We start from the raw sequence: 20627 nt of genomic DNA, 5'->3' as shown, positions 1-20627 counted from the left end.
TGAGAAAAAGGAACCTGGCAAGCATTCCTGTGGAATCATGGAAAGTTCAGTGAGTATGTAGGGCTCAGTGGAGGCTGAAGACCCAGAATGGAAAATAATATTCAACCACAACATTCTGAGTTAACTTCTTACCACCACAAGATACTTGGTGTTTGGAAGACAATGTAATTATATTTGCTGAAATCTTTATAAAATGTAAATGGAAAAGCAAATGGTGAAGAACAGGGATGAGGGGGAAAAGAAAAGGCGAGGGAAATTTTAACTATTCCATTACATAGCCGTGGCTGGCTTAGGATGGTATGAATACATGTAAGCAGAAAAAGATATGTAATCAGAAATGGCTTGCAATTTGAGGTGCCAGGAGTGGATATTGTGCTTATGGAGCCTGTCTACAAGCTGTAGAGCAGGCAAGCACAATGATAGTACCAACCAAGGCCAGAGGCCTTAGGCTCAAAAGAGCTGACTGTATTTGTCTCAGTCCAAATGCAAGGAAAAAATAAATAAAATCTACTACTGTTTTATACTCAGTTTTCAAGCAGAGCAAGAATCCAAATTTCATTCCTTATTTCCTTTTGTTCTTTGGTGTCACTTTGTATGAAAACCATTCCCAAGAAATACTGACCCCAGATCTCCATTCGCTCTGCGACTCTGTAACAATCCACCACATTATTTCTTCCTTCAGGAATTTTCCTACTTCCATTTTCCTCTCTTTGAATAATCCCTGTTTGTAAAGATGTACTTCACATATTTCAAGCTTTGTGTAAAATCGAATTCCCATCACTGCTCCAAAGTTAATTCACTCATCATTTATTCCTACATAGAGCCTTCATTTGGGGACTTGAAATGTGTTTCAAGCATTTGCATATATATCTATTTTACTTTCAATTTTGTGCATTTCCTCAGGAAAGAAATCATATCTAATTTATTTTTCTATTTGGTATCTACTCTATGCTCAATAGTTCACTGAATGACTAATTTAATAAGTAGTGGAAATAAAGCATGAAAAACAACAAAAATATGCATCTTCTTTTTGGCTGACTTTTATTTCATCTCCTAAGATGGAAGATCTAGAAAGACAATAGTGTTCCTTGTGCTTGAATAAGTATTAGAATATGATTTTAATATAAGCTCCTTTAATAGCTACATTGTTTCCATTATTATATTTGAACAAAATGCAAGGAATATATGAACTTGAGGTAGATATGCACAGTACCAATTTCAGTAAAAACATTTATATTATTAGAGATCTCATTAGAAAAGCCATATGCAATATGAGATTAACATGGACATATTATGCAAAATGAAATTAATTTGTTCCACCATATAGTGTCAATATGTAAAAAATGTTTAATAAGTAAACCAATAATTTATGTTCAATATGGATATAGCAACTCAAAAAGCTCACTGAGGCCAAAACTAAAACAAACTCTACAACAAAAGGAGATGGGTATTTCATTATGACATAAAATATAAATCAGCTATCCATGAGTTCCACTGGTCCACATATATTATTGAATGAATGCATGAAGAGATGAGTGTGCAAATAAGAGAATAGAACTATAGGTGGGGCTGGAAAGTTGGCTCAGTTGTAGAGTGCTTGCTTTGCATGCCTGAGGTCCTGGGTTCGATTCTTCAGCACCACATAAGCAAAAAGAAAAAAGCCAGAAGTGGTGCTGTGGCTCAAGTGGTAGAGCACTAGCCTTGAGCTGAAGAGCTGAGGGACAGCACTCAGATCCAGAGTTCAGGCCCCAAGACCGGACCCCCTAAAAAATAACTATAAGGAATAGAGAAATCTGAATCATTGATCTAGTATTTTCCCAACAAAAAGGGGGAACTTAAGTTTCTTCTTGATTCTGGCTCATTCAATGTGACTTACCTCATAAGCACACATCAAAACGGGGGGAAGGGGGGAACCTAATTACTTTAGATTTGTTTGGAATTATGGCGAACCCTACCCAATGAAATGAGGATGATTAGAATCAGAAAGAATAAGTCATATGCACCTCTTGATGTAAAGTAAGAATGATATTTATTTTCTCTGGTCTTTTCTACCACCCCCAATCATAATTACGAGAAATGCACAGGACAAATTCCAATAGAACATTCTACAAAGGTGTGGTCACTTTCATGGTCATTACAACAAAGAAAGTCTGAGAAAAGAGAAAACTACCACTGGCCATAGGAAGTTGGATGGGGGCTTTGTACAAATAAGTAAAGAAAATGTGGTGCATTAGAATAAGAACAGGAGGTGTTGGCATTTGTTCATCTGTCTATAATGTAGTTGTGAATGGCACAATAGTAATAACAGTAATAACAGAAGAAATTAGTTGAAGGGTATATATGAATTTTCTTGTTTAGGCCACTATTAAGTAAATGTAATATATTGTCAAATAAATAAATATCTATTTTAAATGTTTAATATTCACACTTGACTTTGTGTATGCTTGTTTTTTCAGATCTGTTTCCTGACTGTTTCTATTGGGGAATAGAGTCAACGTGACAGTAACAATTTGGAATTTAAAGGATGCTGGTCTTTACAAAGGTAAATGATGACAAATTCTTATAAATATATGTGTGTTTTAGCTCTTAGAAATAATTCAAAACTCAAATTCTATTTAAAATTCATTTACCTTAAAATATTTACTTTTTGCTAAGTCAGAATTTAAATTTGAAGTATTTATATTCTACGTGTAGTTGTTATAAACACTACAAAATCATGAAAATTAAGTAATCATTTATTTGTACTAAGGAATCTATATTTTCACTCATTTCTTTTATTTTTTATGATCATTTACTTTATATATAGATGTTTAAAGTAATGATTATGTACCTATCCAAGGACAGAAATTGATTTCCTTCTTTTTATTCTATTCATATGACATTTTGCCCATTTATTCATAATCAGCAGCAATTACTCTTGTGAAATTGTGTGTTTCATTTCAAATGCAAACATAAGTTGAAACTTTCATACTGGAACTTGTGAGACAAAGTTATACATTTCTAATCCTTATTCCTACTAGCATGATTTGCTCTAGTTGTATTATTTCTTTTACTTGACTTTAAAAGCTGTGTTTTCTTGTCTAATGGCAAGGGTATAAACTCTGATATTTAAGCTCTAACAGTTAACATTCACAGGCACTATAATTAAAGAGTTGTTCCCACACTCCACATCTAGTAATGTTAGAATCTCTTCTTAGGTTATAGTCTAAATAACCTTGATAATCTCACTTTGCAATCAGTGATCAATGAAGATTAAACATTAAAATAACATCTCAGGGTTAAAGATTAATTGTATTGTAGATCTTGCAGTGGTATTTTTTAACTTTCTGTGCATGTATACATTTAATAATAAAAAAGTATGCTTTTGTTTTCTTCATGAGTTTGGCTTATTCAAAACATGTTAACTTTGATGTTGTTGTAAAATTAACTGATTTAAATTATAACCTTGAAGTAAATACTATATATATATATATATGTATATATATATATTAGACAATTTTATAAATTGATTTTATGTGTAGACAACAATATATGTGTATATAAGATTAGATAATACTAGATATTAGATAATATATATGTGTATATATATTAGATAATTAGATTGCTTGCAGTGAGAAATAACACTTTCAAAGTGGTAGAGCACTAGCCTTGAGTAAAAAGCTCAGGATCAGTGCCCAGGCCCTGAGTTCAAGCCTCACAACTAAAGAAAAAACAAAAACAAAAAGAAAAAAGAAAAGAAAAGAAAAAGTAATTAAAAGAAAAGAAAAAAGAAATACATAAATAAATTGGGAATCTTTTGCCTTTAAAATGATCCTGTCCCTATGACCTATTGCTTTGATGTTATGTGGCAGGTCAAAATCTAAGTCATATCTGCTATCATTTTCTTTATCTTAAAATCCCTTTAATACTTAGGCAAGCAAGCAAGCACACATATACTCTTTGTTCAAGGAAAGAAAATAAAACTGCAGGGGAAATAAAGAGAATGCTCAGTTATGGTCTAGGGGACAACAATCCATAATTTACTTTGCAGATGTCTGTGTAATTTAAGCAGCAAGCAGAACAACCACACAGTTGTAGCTGCTGCAGGGTAAGGATGGTAAGAGGCTCATAAATCATGATAAGGATTAAAAGCAATGAGCATTCATCTTCTTAACCTCGTAAAGCAATATGGGAAAGCCAAGCATCAGAACACAGGGAGCATAGAGTCTTTGTGCAGAGATAAAAGGTGTCAGAGTTTCTAAGCCTTCTCTCAATTAGCACTGACCTCTCATTTGCAAATCAGCAGAAGATTAAGGTTGATTTACAAAGAGGCCTCTTTTATATCAGATTAAATTGAATACAGTATATGGTTGATGTCTATACAGGAAATGGCAAATGATGCCAAATCAGATATGAATGTTAATCATTTTCTGACACAGAACATATTTCTTCTTCAATAGTAAGTAGAATCTAGCCTAACAAATAGCAGTCCACAGATCATCATAACCAGCCAGAGGAGTGCTTTCAAATGGTGACATGATCATGAGAAAATCTGAACTTCAAGGTAGTCCAATGGAGGAGATGCAGACAGTTGGCTCTCTCTTATAACAGTTAGTAAACAAATGGTCTGTTACTAATTGTTGACATTTGAAAAATTATCCTAATCAAAGGTCTTTGGATACAAATGAATAAATCATATACTGCGAAGAAAATTTCATCTTGAGTTACAGATTGGATTTTAACCAAGTTTAACGCTTTCGAAAAATGCTATTTTTCCCAGCTTTATATTTTCTTTCAATTAGATTCATTATAAACTGATAAGATTTTTAGAAAGTCCCACTGCTATAACTTTGAAAATAGCAGGTAAACAGGTTGCAGGTAAGCAGGTAAAGCAGGTAGCAAGTAAACGATTGAAATTTTGGCTACTTCTGCACTGGGTTTAGCCTGTTCTCCACCTCATGATGGAGAGAAGAGATCTCTTTCCCATGGGCAGACACAACTGTAGTAGTTTAAGTCAGTATATTTTTGGCTAAGAATTTTACTTCCTGTAAAGTCATGATTAAATATCACAACCTTGGATGCAAACTTGGTCCCTGATTTTAAATTGGGTACAATTTTAGCCAATTGGCAAGAATGTAGTTAGTTGTACTTCAATCTGTTTCCCATCAGGAATGTTCATTCTTTGCTAGAGAATGGTGGAAATAGCTCTGGTTGTTTGCACATTTTGAAAATATTCTTATGAAATATCTTTCTAATAAATTAACATTAGAAAAGGCTTGAGAAGGATGTAGGAATGTCATAAATATATCTGAAGAATATTCCAAAGAATGTCCCAAATTGCAAGTCACCAGGATCGATCCATTTCATTGGGACAAAGGATAAACCTGGAACTCACAGGAGGAAAAGTGTGGTAGAGACGAGGCCTCAGACAGTGGGACCTCCAAGGGCCTAGAAAGAATTTGGCCTTTCTAAGGAAGTGGGGGAGCATGGAGTACCCAGATGGACCCGCATAATCCACTGCCATGCTGCATATGGTCTTTCCAGAGGACATGCTTGTGTTTACATGACGCTTGGGCTAGGTTAGGGAACCTTTCTGAAAGCAGTTATAACAGAGATGCATTAAATCTAAGGGTTAGAAATGCAAAGCATTTGACAAAAGACAATTTGGTGATGAAAATGAGAGGGATCTCATTTGACCCTGGGTTCCAGTGAAAATGGAACTGGCATTTGGAAACAGTAAAACGTTGCTAAGTCACCTTCACGATGAAGAGCTAGAAACTGTGGTTCATTCTCACTACCAGAAAGCCAATGTAAGTAAATTGTACCCAGGCCCACACCTGGGAACGAAGTAAGACTCTATCACAAAAATAACCGGCAAATTTCTGGATGGAGACATGCCTTACCAGCCATGGTTCTTGTCCAAATGTAAGACAATTCAAGAATCATCTCTTCTCTTTATTCGCTGATTTATTAATTGAGTTACTGATTCTTTGGAAAATCCTCATTTTGAGTTCCTTTTATGTTCTAGTTATTAATAGTAGATACATATCTGGTAAATTTTTTCTTTATTCTATAGACTGTTTCTTTTTCAGCCTACTGATTGCTTCTTTTGTTGTACTTAACTTTTAATTTGATGCAATCCCATTTTTCAATCCCTGCTCTGAAAGTTAGATTTTAGTTTTCTTTCAGGATTTGGGGACTAAAAGTGCTTCCCTTTCATCTGTATTTTTGTAATTCTGAGACTGTATGGACCTTTCAATTCAAGTCAGCCTGCTCCAAATACAGGCAAGCATTGAAAGGTTTCATACTCAGATTGTTTTTTTCAGAGAAATATATTCTTAAATATTCATATAGTCTTAATTTTAATTGAAACCTGGATTTTCTCTTCTGTATGTCATACTATAAAACACTTCACTATTAATTTCATGAAAATTCTTAAAGTATTTCTCACACTTAAATAGACACTTATGTGTATATATAACAGTCATGATGATTTACAGATGGATGATAGATAGATACATAGATAGATACATAGTTTTTATAGATAGGGATATTTATAACTTCACATACAACATTCAGTCAATTTTTATTTTTTTCATACACACTGCATTGTAAGATATCATTAACAGATGCACGTTCCTAGAATGTAATTAATCATTTTCACAAAACATATTTAGCTGCATCTTGCAACTTAATGAATGGCTAAACACCATATTTTTCTCACTTTTAATAATTCCTTTTCTCTCCACGAATAGCCATGTAATACAATCTATGTTCAATGGTATTTTTTCATAGAATGTTTTAAGGGATAGTTCTGTGAAAAACCTAGGTCTTGAAATCTTGGTATATATAATGAGAAAGATGGAGAAATTCATTGTTAAGTACGATATTTATTCTGCTTTCTCCATGTTGTTTGAAACCTATTCTTCCTCTTTCCCCACGGGAAGACTGCCTTCTAAGCACTTGCTTGAATCAAGAGAATTGGCCCATGTTCTTTGTCTCCCTGGGGGCTGGCATAGGAAGTGACATATAACAAAACTACTTTTTCAGTTGTGCAGAAGGGGGTTGCCTTTTTGTGACTAGTATTTTTATTTCCACAGTGTAATGTGCTGTGCTGTGACTTTCTGATAGCATCCTTGTCATTGCATGTCTGTTTGTCTGTCTGTTTTTCAAATCCATATGGTACATTTAAAGATGGATAATATTAAAATTTGAAATGTTAGTGTTCTGAGGAATAAATTACATCTGGGGTCAAATCTTCACATCCTATCACAGAACACACCTTGTGTTTAACAATCAGGCCCTATCGTGCCCCATGTACCTTGCCCTTGCATGCATTTCAATACCCCTTGTGGTCTCTTCTTTGCTTTGTCACCTTTATTGTAAGCCACCCCTAATGTACACTACTAAAAATCATACATGGCCAGACAAAATTATACAGTCTACAAAATTTTTCATTCCACCACCCACCTCCCTAATGCTTAGGGAATTTATGTGTTCACAGCAGGTCGGAGCCGTTCCTTTGTTTCTCTTGTTGCTCTTCTTCATTCTGGACCATCCCTTTGCTAAGAGAGATGCTATTCTGCTCTTTGCACTGAGTTCATGCTCAGAAATTTTGTCCAAGGTTTTCTGTTTTTACAGACTAGCTTATTGCCTTTTGGGATATTTGTCTGTTTTAGATATTACATTTCAGATTATTTTTCAAGTTCCTCTGGCTGATCTCTAGCAGTGGCCCACTAAACTTACCTCAGAGCCCTTTATTTCTTAAACTGGCTCCTTGTTCTTAGCCTTCCCTCACACATTTTAAGGTATACATGTGTTTTCTTTAATAGAGAGATTTTTTAATTTTAATCTTTCCTCATCTAATAAAAATTATCTGTGCTGGTGTCAGTGGCTCACACCTGTAATCCTTGCTGCTCAGGAAGCGGAGATCTGAGAATGGCAGTTCAAAGACACACCTGAGAGGAAACTGTGAGACTCTTATGTCTAATTAAGCACCAAAAATCCCAGAAGTAGAGCTGAAGCTCAAGTTGTAGAGCACTATCCTTGAGCAAAAAAATATGCAGAGAGAGTACCCAGGTCCAGACCACAAACCTCAGGACCAGTGAAAAAAGAAAGAAAGAAAAGAAAGAAAGAAGGAAAGAAAGAGAGAAAGAAAGAAAGAAAGAAAGAAAGAAAGAAAGAAAGAAAGAAAGAAAGAAAGAAAGAAAGAAAGGAACGAACGAACGAAAGAAGAAGAGATTTATGGAGGGAGGGAGGGAAAAAGGAAAGAAACTATCTGTAAAATTTTATCCAACTTCTTGATCATGTCAATAGTTCTTCAAGGGGAAATTAAATAAATGAAAGAAAAATTATCGCTTTCTATTTATTAAAGTAGATAAGATAATCCAGAATCCTTAGTAATAATTACATTGCACTATTCTTCAAAGATGCTGAGGCACTATGTCTGTTCTTGTGTTTGGGAATCATTTGGATAGAGGATTTACCAGTGGAAACAAAGTGGGAAAGGGAATTCCCCTAAATATACATATAATATATACAATATTTGCATACAAATGTATATGTATATACATATATAATATGCATGTATATATATATATATAGGACAAATAAAAGTTAAAATAATAGAAAAGTAATTCCTATGATACTTTACTACATATTAAACTTAGTAACAGTGTCTAATATATGTTTATGCATATATAAAATAAAATTTATTGTCAGCGCCGGTGGCTCACGCCTGTAATCCTAGCTACTCAGGAGGCTGAGATCTGAGGATCATGGTTCAAAGCCAGGCCAAGCAAAGAAAGTCCATGAGACTCTTATCTCCAATAAACCACTAGAAAAACTGAAGTGGCATTGTGGCTCAAATGGTAGAGCATTCGCCTTGAGCTGAAGAGCTGAGGGATAGTGCCCAAGCCCAGAGTTCAATCCCCATGACCACCACCACCCCCGAAATATTATGTTTAGTCACCCACTGACCTTTTGTTATTTAAAATTTTTCTCCCAGGGTTGCATGAGTTTAGAGTTTATTAAGATTTATTTAAATCAAGTTAACATGTCTGATGTTCTCTTGAAGTTTGAACTTTGATTAAGAATAAAAAAACCAACCAGTGAATAATTATTTACAAGAAATTATTAAACAAAAAGCTTGGGGGTTCAGTTCAGACTGATGATCAGGGAGTCTGTCTCTGTATTTAAATCGTGATAAAAATAATCAAGAAGGACTTGGGATGAGAACAATTAAGAAGAGTTTACCATGAGAAGGAAGAACTTGTGCAAAACAACTAGAAAGACAAAACTTTGCAAACTTGAGGAACAGGAGAAAATGCTAGAAGGGCTAGAGCAGGTCACTAGAGAGAATAGATGATAAGTTCCAACATGTTGGCAGAGAAACAGATATTGCATTTCTCCATGATGAAGAATTTGAATCATCTCTGTGTGACCAGTGATTATTTAAAAATATATTGATAAATAATTCTTTAAGTACAAAACACAATATTAGTGCTTGCCTTGTAGGATTGCAGAAGTGGAAATGCCATTTTTCTAGATGTGGGAAAATGATACTTGGGGGAGATAAACATTAAAACCAATATTAAGAAATAAGATATATTTTCACAAAGTTAGGGCAGGAAGTGCACAAGAGTAAAGGGATGAAAAATGCAGTTTTAGGAATTGAAAAGTCATTTCCAGCAGGCAAGCTTTGGATTTTGAATGTGGGATTTTTCAAGAACTCTGGAAGAAAAATTAGATACTCTTGTTGTTTTCATTACTGGAAGGGTCATACCTTCAGCACCTCTCCTGCTATTTTCCAAACCCTACAACCTAGAGTTCTTGTAAGAGGAACATACTCTCTACCTGTCTACCTGTCTCTATCAGGCTTTTCTTAGTCATGACTTCCAAAGCATAATATTTGTATTGAATCTTGCTAAAATCCTGGCTCTCATCAATTCAGAATCTGACTGGATATCCATAGAAGTATTACCTCCTTGAAATGAGGTAAACTCATTTCCAATATATTCTAGTCCAATATGATAAAGTCTTGTGAGAAGAAAATCATTGCACAGCTACAAAGAGAAAACAATAAGAAGACAAAGGTTGAAGCGAGACAACTGCAAGCAAAGGACATAAGTGGACAATGGATATTTTTCTTACTGTTTTCTGAAGAAAACCTCCTTGCCAACAAATTTATATTGGAATTTTATACTAAAATATGGTCAGTCAGCTTATTTTAAACAAGCCTATCAAACTACTGTAGTATCCATACACTTCATCTACCTATTTGTGTATATAATACATGTATGAATGTGTGTATGTATGTGTCTATGTATAAAGGTACTAGGGTTTGAAGTTAAGGCCTTATGTTTGCCACGTTGGTAATACCCCATGCCCCAGATCTCAGACATTTTATTTACTTATTTTTGTATAGAATCTCGCAGTTTGGCTTGGAGCATAGTGATCTTCCTAAATGTGGTTGTCCACATAGTTGACATTACACACATGAGTCGCCATGATTCCTTTATTTGTTGGGTTGTACTCTTTTTTTTTTTTCTGAACTCTGGGCCTGGCCGCTGTCCCTCAGCTCTTCAGCTCAAGGCTAGCACTCTACCACTTGAGGCACAGCGCCACTTCCGGCTTTTTTTTTCTTATGTGGAGCTGAGGAATCGAACCCAGGGCCTCATGCATGCAAGGCAAGTGCTCTACCACTGAGCCACCTTCCCAGCCCTTGGGTTGTACTCTTGATAATTTATTTTTTCCTGGGCTGATCTTGAACTGTGATGGCCCTGATCTTGGCTCATGAGTTATTTCAATATATATTATTTATAAATTTGAAGGGGATTTAAGCTAGCTCAAGAAAAGAAAATAAGGTTAAACAAGAGTGTACTCTCACCTTCCCTTTTTCCAATGACAATTCTTGACAAAATGTTTATTGTTTCTCTATAACAGGGTTGTATATTCAAGATGCTACTATCATGATCTTCCTATATTTATGTAATGATTAATGAATCTATTTATCAAGGAAATAATGTTAACAGAAGCTTATAGCTATGAAAGTCGATTTACAAATAAACTTAGAAAAAAAGACCTAGCAAATTTTAATCACTTCCAAATTTTGATAAATTAGAGATTACAAAGTAACAGGAGAAATCTGCAGAAGATCATAGATATTTCCTGTTCCTCTATGTATCTTTGAGGAATTTCCTCTTGAGAACAATACTGCTTATTTCTCCTGGCTTCTCATTTGCATCCTAGTAAGATGATGATTCATAATATATTCATTGTTGGCTTAATTGATTCATTATTGTGGAGAGCAACAAGAGGAGAAAGTAGAGTTCTCTTGAATCAAGAAGATACCAAATGCTTTGTATGTGTGTAATAGCATTGGAATCATGAGGGAAAGATTGCAAGCTAATGTTGTGAGAATAAAAATCTAAGTTTCAAAATCTTCTCTTTACTGTGGCCAGGCTCCACTAATATTTTGTAGGGTAAATAATTCTTCTTACTACAAACTTGCAACACTGGTTTATAAATGTGTCCTAATATTATTAAAGGGAACAAGGAATAGTAAAAATATGTCACTATTATTTGGCCACTAAGACTACATGTGTTATAATAAGTGAAAATATAATTTGACATCAAGTCTTATGTTTCTCAGGAGATAAAAAATGGCAACGAATGGCATGAAATTACAAAAGCATACAATTCTGTGGACAGGTGTTTACCCAAAAATCATTATGAAGCCATGTTAAAATGTAAACTTTACATTTCTAACTAACTTTGCAGCCTATATATAAGCTATAAATATAATGAATCCAATTAAAATGTAAACTCTTTGAAATTATCATCATAGAAATATTTTAACGTGTGTTATATTGCTGAGATTGCATTAATAATTCTAGTGTCATTGATAACCATTGTCAATGTTTAAGACTTATAAGGAAAATCATAGCTGGTTTAGAGATACGTAGGATTTAAAATGTCAGCTATTGAAAGACAGACAAACCTAGCAGTACCATGGAAGAAAGTATTTTTTAATAGCAACAGTTTCCTGGAGATAGAGCCTGTGTCATGTCCCACAGGGAAGCACCGGAGCTGACCAGCCGTCAGGGGTCAAGGGGAGAGTGTATGTAAAACAAATCTTTCTGCAGGTTTTGTAGTCATTGTCTCTGCAGTAGAAAAAGTGCTGCTGGGACAGGGGGCTTGCACAATGCCTGCAGGTTCTGGTACACAGAGTCTGTCCCTACTTCTCTGGGACCTGACCTTAGGTAATTACTGTACATGGAGACTAGGTAGTGTTTCAGACTCACTGAAGATGGTGGTTGGGGTATGGATCTGAATTTTTTGGTTTTCCTCCATGAAAGTTGTATTCCTAATTTTCAGGGGTTTTTGTTTGTTTTTTGTTATTGCTTTTGTTTTTGTTTTGCTATACTTAGAAATTAGCTAATCCTGACAGAGGTAGTCTTTCTAGGATCTTCAAGTTCCTGTGAATTAAAAGCATCTGAGGTTAGAAATAGAAACATAGTTAATAGGATTATATTCAATGAATAACTTTAAAATTGTAATTCTTAATTTATATTTTATATAACTATAAAAGACTTATTGCATTAGAAGGCAAAGCTGGTTCTACAGATTTTAAGTTTTTGTTTTATACTAGTCATGAAGAGCTTCGATTTATGACTTTAACTACTAAGTCATCTTGCTGCATAATTTAAAAGTAATGAAGGAAAGGCAGACAAGGAATATTTTCTCATTTTATTTGAAGACTTTCTTATCTGTCAGTCTCAGTATTTTTCTCTACTAGATGTGTCAGATCATGTTAAATCAGAATACTATGATTGTACATTTCTGCGTTTCAAAGGATTTTCCCTTGACTTATACCATTCCCAATTCCAGAAAAACTTATATAAATTTGTTTCTGCCATTAATACTTTATTGTGATGGATGTTGTTTCAGAAGAAAGCATTGAAGTCACGTGAATTGACTGAGCTAGTTAAAAGGATGACGAAAAGTATAAACCATAAGACAGATTATGAAGATCATGATAAATAATTAGTTGTATGATCATCAAAATTCTCATGTGAAATTATAAGATTTTCCTTCTAAGCAGTATTTTAAAAATAATATCAGAACTCAATTGTCTCTGCATGTTCTAATATCTTGAATCTGAATCTATAATTGTGTGTGATCATCTTTCTTTCTCACCTATATGGATAATTGGCCTCTAAAATCACAGAGTGGATGATAAGAACCTAAAATATAAACATGTTCAGACACTTTGAAATATTCATAGTTAACAGGATTTATAATATCATCTTGTAAAATAATAGGTAAACAGAAAACCATTTCTTGTTTTCATTTTTCAGTAACCTGAGAAAAGACCTTTCAAGATTACCTAAATGATAGCATACCTTATCACATTTAGGAAAAGAAAAAACTAAGAACAGAGGATCAGGGAGTTTGGTATATTGAATTTAAGTATGTGAGTCAATCATGCATTTTGTGAGGATTTTATCTCGAATTCAGGACAGCTTTCTCTTTCCTGTCAGCCTAATCTCTCTAGTTAGTAGATACTTAAAGCAAGGCAAGCTTACATTTCATAGAACAGAAGTCAGGAAAATGCCTGATGCTTTTGCTCTTAATGTGATTTATTTAAGTTTTTAAATGAGTTTTTTATTGTAAAAATACTGTGTAGAGGAGGGGTTACAGTTACATGAGCAAGGTAATGAATACATTTCTTATCAAACATTGTTGCCTCCTCCTTTGTTTTTCCCCTACCATTCCTTCCCTTGATTTCCTTTTAGAAGCAAGTGATTGGAGATGATTATACTGAGTATTTCAAGACTTGAAAATACCAATGGAAATTTTATTTGTATTCTGTGGTTTATCAAAATTAAAAATGAAATTGACTTATACATTATATCTCTCTCTTGCTCTTTGGCCATACTTTACAAAGTAATAGTGAATATCTCACTGGGTATGATATGTAGTAATCCACTAAGTAGATTAAAAGTTCCTTTTCCTATTTGAAGTAATGGATATTTATTTAGAAAATGAAAAGAGAAATGGCTTATGGTAGAAAAGTTACTTACTGTATTTTTTAACTATTCTCAGGAAAATAAGATTTCTCAAGAGCAGTTGTGTAGATGTGCAACAAGATGTCAAACTTTTGCATAATCTTTGCAACATGTGTGTGCTGTATCCAGTATAGGTGAGAAATGAAATCCTAAGTGTTCCTGCTGTCCATGAGAATTTTCTTACTGGCATTTCTGTTGTTATTTTTTATTTTATTTTTTTGAAAGTTAGTCTAATAGTGTCTTAAATGCACTGTGTGTGTGTGTGTGTGTGTGTGTGTGTGTGTGTGTGTGTGTGTCTGTGGGCATATATGTGTGCCCTCATATAAACCCGTGTTGCGTATAAAGAAGTTGTGGTATATGGATACAACTAATGGTTTTGGGGGTAAAAGGAGAAAAAGGAAAAAAGAAAAAATGGCGTCTTACTGAATCTTGAGAAAGATTGTAGGGAGACACTTCAGTGTATTTCCATATGAGGAGTTCAGACAATGCTTCATGAACACCTCCAGTTTTAAAAACAGATGGATAAGTTGGTACTTTATTAGCAATATTTTCTATGGAAACCATTTGAATACAGTTATATCATTGATATTGATATTGAAATTCCAAACATCAGTGCAACTCATACCATGTAAACACTATTAAGTAAATATTACATACAGTTTGGGACCATAAACTACATCTTTACAACTTAAGTCAACACATTAATTATCAATATTTTAATTTAGTAATATAATTATGTTATTTTTATTAATATAATACAAAATATATGTACATATTATATAGGACATATAATAAATAATATAATTTATTAATATATATTATTTGTATATTAATATGATACTGACAGATTAGCAATGTTGCTTCTGTTTTTAGCTTTATAAAAAAAGTTTTACTATATACTGAACTTTTATAGTTGATTCTCATCTGTTGATAAATTATCTAGTATAGTTATCAGCCTTGGGGGTATTTATTGTAGTTGGCAAGGTTGAAAATGTATTTATAAGTGACAGTGAATTTAAAATGATACCGATTTAGTATACATTGAATGAGGAACAACATAGTCATGATTTATTAAACATATCCAATATGGATATGTTTAATACTGTAGGGAAATAAGAAATAAGATAATATCGGATGAATAAGAATCAATAAAATGATGAAACCTGTAAGTTTGAAAATGCAGATTTCACCTTTTTTCTTTTTTCTTTTTCTTTTGGTCAGGGCCTGAACTGTGGGCTGGGCGCTGTCCCTCAGTTCTTCAGCTTAAGGCTAGCACTCTACCACTTGAGCCACAACACCACTTTCAGCTTTTTCTGCTTATGTGGTGCTGAGGAATCGAACCCAGGGCCTCATGTGTAAAAGGCAAGCGCTCCACCACTGAGCAACCTTCCCAGGCCCGATTTCACTTTTAATTTAGATTTTATGGAATTCAATATAATGCACCATTTCAAATGAATGACTTGTAATGTTTATTAAAATAATTTGTAGCATTTACCATTTAATTAATAAACCATTTCACTTTATACCATTTCAATTTATACAAGAGCTTGATTTTTGTTCTTGTTGTTGTGTTTTTTTTGTTTTTTTTTTTTTTTTTTTGATCATGGGGCTTGAATTCTGGGCCTGGGCGCTGTCCCTGCACTCTTCAGCTCAAGGAGAGCACTCTACCACTTGAGCCACAGCGTCACTTCCAGTTTTCTAGTGGTTTATTGGAGATAAGAGTCTCATGGACTTTCTTACCCAGGCTGGCTTTGAACCATGATCCTCAGAGCTCAGCCTCCTGAGTAGCTAGGATTACAGGTGTGAGCCACAGGCGCCTGGCTCTGACCTTTTTTTTTTTTTTTTTTTCTTTTTATATTTGCTGATTCTAGGGCTTGAACTCAGCACCCTGGGTTCTGTCTCAGAGCTTCTCTGTGCTCAAGGCTAGCACTCTTACCACTTGAGCCATAGCACAACCTCTGGGTTTTTCTGTTTATGTGGTACTGAGGAATCTAACCCAGGGCTAGGCAAGCACTCTCACTAAGCCACATGCCTAGCCCAAACAAAGATCCTGACATTTTTAAAGCTCTGTTGTGTGTACGTATGTATGTATGAATATATTTATATGTGTGTGTACAGCTGATACATTCATCAATGTGTAGAAACATAGAAATTGTAATTTTAAGTCATAAAAATAATTACAAATTCCTTATAAAGTAAGTAGTTTGTTGATAGTTAAACCACTAAAGATGTTATGTCAACTTCATTTTAGCGCAAATTCTATGAGTATAGATATGATAGTTATTTGAAGAAAGTATAATTTAGAAAGCAATTATACAGGTGAATGCTTAAAAGTTTTCTTAATAAAATGCATTCATTATATATTTAACATTAAAATAGAAGCCAGATTTTTTCATTACTATTTTTATTAATACCATGGTGCTCAGAGTAAAAATATTCTCCAGGAATTTTATGAGTGATCATGGAATCATATTTTTGTAAGACCTAATAAATTACAGCTAGTACAGACTGTAGTAGTTAAAAGTAATTTGAAAATTACATTTAGAATATCTTGTTTCTTGGCCAATATTGCAACCCTAAAAGATTTTTTTTTCTTTTTTCAACTGTAGTACTTGTCTTTAAAGATTAAAATGCAATTTGCCAGTTTAGGTAATAAAGAGATTTGGAGAAAACATAATGTAAAGGTTTAAAGAAACAAATTCTAGTGATTTTCTTTTTGAATAATTATGTTTTCTATGTAATGAAATAAATTTTGCCTCACCTTCATTTTAATTTGAATCATAGTAAATACATTATCAATATAAATCTATAACTTTGTTGTTTAAACACAGTATTTTGCACTCCTTTACTGGAAATATATTCTTCTTAATGTAGCTTATATTTTCATTTCTATCCATCTTGTTAAGTCCATTTACTATATCTTCTTACACTTTTCACTTCAAAATATAGTCACACAAAGAACATATTAAATTATTTCCTCTAAATAGGTGAATTAATTTCCCATATATATATTTATATAAAATACAAACATAAAACATTTTCTTGAAGGAAACATTCAACTAAAAAAAGTAAGAAAGTTAACTTATTTTGTATCATTTTCCTGAGTAAAAGTTTTCTGTAAATTTGGTTGTATTATCCATTTATTTTATTTTTATTTCTTTCTTTCTTTATTTTGTCAAGCATAGGGCTTGAGCTCTGGGCCTGAGTGCTGTCCCTCAGCTTTTCAGCTCAGGGCGAACTACAGGGTCACTTCCGGTTTTTTGGTAGTTTATTGTAAAGAAGAGTCTCAAGGACTTTCTTGCCCGGGCTGGCTTTGAAACTCCATCCTCAGATCTCAGCCTCCTGAGTATCTAGCATTACAGGCATGATCCACCGACGCCCGGGTATCCATTTATTTTAATGATCACAAGGGAAATAATCATTGTTAACCACCATAATTTAGGGAAATTAATTCCCTTCTTCATCTATACTGCAATAGCTACCGATCTTTGTTCAAATAGGAAGTAGTTGATCCTCTTTACATCATAGCTGAATTCACCTCCTTATTGAGAGCATCACTGACTTCAATCTAATTTCTTTGGCATTTTATGGTCAAAGTTTTGACACCATGCCTCTCCCCGGGTCAGTCCATTAGTCCAGGATATGTGTCTTTGCCATTTTCTAATATCATCCCTAACTTCTCTGTTTGGATTATTATAGTTTGATATGAAATATCCTCAACAGGCTCATGTGTTAAATCTTTGGTTGCCAGGCTGTGGTTCTCTTCATTTTGTTTTAGGATATGGGTACTAGTGGTATCTCATTGGAGGAAGTGCTCCTCAGAATGTATGCTTTATGCAAATTTCTGGTCACTCCGGTCATTGTGTGTGTTAGTCTTTGGGCATTAAGGGCCTGTCTCAGAGAAATTCTTGAGTCTAAGCCAATCCTTCGGTTAAATATTCCTCCAAATTCAGATTTTTTTCAAATACACACACACACGCACTCACAAAGAGTATTTAATAAAGCAAGAGATGGAAGCTGTGGGGAAAGAATGACAGGAAGAGAAAGGAACAGGAAGCTGAAAGATCGGAAACATCCCATAAGTAACAGCTTCAATGTAGAAATATAACTTCATATTTGCCAAATAATTTGGAGATTATTATTTATCTTAAAGAATGGGAAACAAGATTTGTAATAAACTCACATGAAAAAAAATTAAAGAGAAGAAGCAGGAAAAGAAATCCAATTATTTACAGCAGAAGTGCAGACAAATGAAGAACAAGATGGGTGATCTTCATCTTCATCATTGACCCTTCCTCAGAGGGAGCATTATGCCAAACACTTCAGGTTCAATTAATCAACGCCTGAAGGTCTTTGATTATAAAATCAGATTCCTATTGTTATGTGATTGTCATATGCCACACCTTCTCCAGGCTGGAGTCTTTGAAAAGCAGATTGTGCTCTCCAGGGTTCATCCATTATTCATGGTAACAAAGGATTCTGTACCTGAAAATACTACCTTGTCTTTGATCTTTCACCTCTGCAAGAGTTAACCCAACAATTTTCATTCTTTTGCCTTGAGGGTTCCTGTTATATTATCTATTTATTTATTTTTTAATTTCAAAAGAAAAAAATAAGCAGACACAAAATCACTTGTTTGCGTAAAATGGGAAAAGCTACAGGGCTTTGTGGAATTGGCTCAAATGTAGGATTTGTACCAGAAAGTAAACTGTAATTTATATCCAAGAAAGTATTGGGACAGATTTAGCTTGGTTTTAAAGCTAGCTTTGGAACATAATTCTTACCTAAACATAGAGGGTGGAAAAAACAACTTTATAATGTAAATCAGCAGGGGGTATATGCATAATAATAACACTTAGTATAAATGGGAAATACTGGAAAATAAATATAGCCTATTAAAACTGATATATGTTAATTTTAAAATGTGGAATCCCTAAGTCTGACATGCATAAAAATATGCCCAAGAATACCTATTTTCAAGACAGAATATTTATTGAGTGAGGACATTGAAGTGAGTCCTAGTGAAAAATAGCTGTGAACTAAATATATATATATATATATATGTAAATATATATACACACAGGTATATAGAGACGAAATATACAGGTATATACAGAAGAGAAAATTTAAAACATAGATAATGTATCCAGTTCTTTTCAAAGAAAGATGCAGAGCAAGAGCTCTCACCATCTTCAGCAGACACATTCCTGCCACACCTGGATTTGGGAATTAGTATCTTGAATGTTGAGCAAAGACATTACCATCGTTCAAATTGTCTTTTGTGGCTTCAAGTGTAGAAGTTCTCAGTAAAATTTAAGTTGAGAAATCAGTTTGTTTTCCACTTCATGAAAAGTACAATTTGATGTGTAACATATAGTGGTTTTGCAAAACCATACATAATACATAAATATTTAATAATCAGATTAGATATACAATTGGAGGAAAGGATGGATGTCCATAACAAAATTATAGATACTGAAGATTCATCATGCTTAGAGCAACAAGGACCTTTTTTGAAGGCAGACATTCTGATCTTAATCCGATTTTTTTTTCCCCTGTGGTCATGGGGTTTGAATTCTGGGCCTCCGCGCTGTCCCTCAGCTCTTCAGCTCAAGGCTAGTGCTCTACCACTTGAGACACAGCACCACTTCCTTTAATCTGATTTTTAGAAGGAAAATCCTTTCTTTCATTAGATATCAAACTCAAGAATATATGAAGTTTGCCCATCAAAGTATTTAAGTATCAGGAAGTTTTTTTATATATTTTTACACATAACTGAAGGGATCTAATAACATAGCACCTCATATATAGTAAATCAATTTGTTAATGTTAATAATTCAATTGAATGGTTTATAATGCATGATCTTACTTTTTGAGTAATTTGTGTGGACATTCTTAATTATTTTATATTTTGATGAAGCTATGGTAGCCTGCCTACATACTTCAATTATTGAAATAGCTATTGTATGTGATTGTTCTCATAATTTTTTTGTTCATATATTCAGTAATTATTCACCAGCAAATGCCAGTGCTTAGGACTCTATTTTGTTCTGTCTTTCCTTTGTACTGGTGTTTGGTGTTATCAAGTCTTTTCTGTGCATACAGTGCTGCAGGATCCACATAAAATTCCACTGGGTATATATACTTTATTATTTCTCATAACCTGGTATCACATGACACTCTTGTTTTGAATTTTTTTATGTTCAACCCTAGGACTCTTATTTGGTATCTAATGCTTTTCCTGTGTCTAGCTCTCTACCTCTGGAGTCACATCTCCAAACCCCATGATACTCTTTATACAGAGTAAAAATATCAATCAATATATTTGTACTTTTTTTAAAAAAAGCAGTCTTTTTTCACTAACCTAAAAAAATGAATTAAAATATCACTCACTGATTATCACTGCATGATTACCAAATTCATTCAAATGCATCATACAATTTTATTAATACATGAATACAAACTTATGAAAATATTTATTTACAGCTCATTATTGTTAGCATTGAATAATGTGTTTTACTAATTAGATTTTTGAAAAACCTATAATCAGTTTTTCTCATGTTTCTTTTGTTAATT

General features: G+C 33.7%; 1 protein-coding gene across 1 annotated transcript in view; it reads left to right on the top strand.

Annotated features, from left to right (window-relative positions):
• Window positions 1-20627, top strand: part of Cdh12 (cadherin 12) — an 836266-nt gene that overhangs the window by 280162 nt on the left and 535477 nt on the right. Inside the window, exon 2 of the mRNA XM_070042221.1 lies at window positions 2457-2542. The gene's annotated coding sequence lies outside the window, so the exon portion shown is untranslated. The remainder of the gene's footprint in view (window positions 1-2456; window positions 2543-20627) is intronic.

This window comes from Dipodomys merriami, unplaced genomic scaffold, assembly GCF_024711535.1.
Source record: "Dipodomys merriami isolate MVZ:Mamm:240054 unplaced genomic scaffold, mDipMer1.0.p SCAF_32, whole genome shotgun sequence".
NCBI classification, from domain to species: domain Eukaryota; kingdom Metazoa; phylum Chordata; class Mammalia; order Rodentia; family Heteromyidae; genus Dipodomys; species Dipodomys merriami.
Note: the sequence above shows the minus strand (reverse complement) of the source record. Positions and strands in the feature narration are given on the sequence as shown.